This window comes from Saccopteryx leptura, chromosome 10, assembly GCF_036850995.1.
Source record: "Saccopteryx leptura isolate mSacLep1 chromosome 10, mSacLep1_pri_phased_curated, whole genome shotgun sequence".
Taxonomy (NCBI): domain Eukaryota; kingdom Metazoa; phylum Chordata; class Mammalia; order Chiroptera; family Emballonuridae; genus Saccopteryx; species Saccopteryx leptura.
Window position 1 is genome coordinate 56,115,785 of NC_089512.1, and position 1,113 is coordinate 56,116,897.

The 1,113-nt window shown below is 40.5% G+C and overlaps 1 non-coding gene across 1 annotated transcript; it reads left to right on the forward strand.

Moving 5' to 3' along the window:
* Nucleotides 1-769: 769 nt before the first annotated feature.
* Nucleotides 770-845, forward strand: TRNAT-AGU (transfer RNA threonine (anticodon AGU)). The gene has a single exon. It is a non-coding gene; the product is annotated as a tRNA-Thr (tRNA).
* Nucleotides 846-1,113: the final 268 nt, after the last annotated feature.

Sequence of the window (1,113 nt, forward strand, 5' to 3'; positions counted from 1 at the left end):
AGGAGACTAGCCTTCAGGTGGTATGCACATAATACAATATATATTATAGATGGTATATTATAGTACACTTGAAGCATATAATCTTATTAATGAATGTCACCTCAATCGTCTTTTTAATTTTTAAAAAAGAAAACAGAAAAAGTTCAAATAAACAACCTGAATTTACTCCTCAAGGAACTATAAAAAGAAGAATAAACAAAGCCCAAAGTTAGCAGAAAGAAAGAAACAACAATGATCAGAGCAGAAATAAATAAAAGGAATCAGAAAAATGATAGAAAATAACAATGAAACCAAACTAGTATTTTAAAAACATAAACAAAATTGACAAACTTTAGCATGTCTAAAAAAAAAAAATGAGTAAAGACCAAAATCAGAAGTGAAAAACGAGACATTACATCTGATATAATAAAAATACAAAGGATCATAAGAGACCACTAAGTACAATGATCTGCCAAGAAACTGGATAATCTAGAAGATATAGATAAATTCCCAGAAATACACAATTATCAAAAACTAAATCGTGAAAAAAATAGAAAATCTATAGAGACCAATAATGAGTAAGGATATTGAATCAGTAATCAGAAACCTCCCAACAAATAAAAGTCCAGATCCACACAGTTTCACTGGTGAATTATACCAAACATTCAAAGAATAATTAATGCCATATCCCAATATCTTCAAAAAAATTAAAGAGGAAGGAATACCTCCAAACCCATTTTACAGCACCAGCATTACCCTGATACCAAAGCCAAATAAAACCATTACAAGAGCCCTGGCCGGTTGGCTCAGCGGTAGAGCGTCGGCCTAGTGTGCGGAGGACCCGGGTTCGATTCCCGGCCAGGGCACACAGGAGAAGCACCCATTTGCTTCTCCACCCCTCCGCCGCGCTTTCCTCTCTGTCTCTCTCTTCCCCTCCCACAGCCAAGGCTCCATTGGAGCAAAGATGGCCCGGGCGCTGGGGATGGCTCTGTGGCCTCTGCCTCAGGCACTAGAGTGGCTCTGGTCGCAACATGGCGACGCCCAGGATGGGCAGAGCATCGCCCCCTGGTGGGCGTGCCGGGTGGATCCCGGTCGGGCGCATGCGGGAGTCTGTCTGACTGTCTCTCCCTGTTT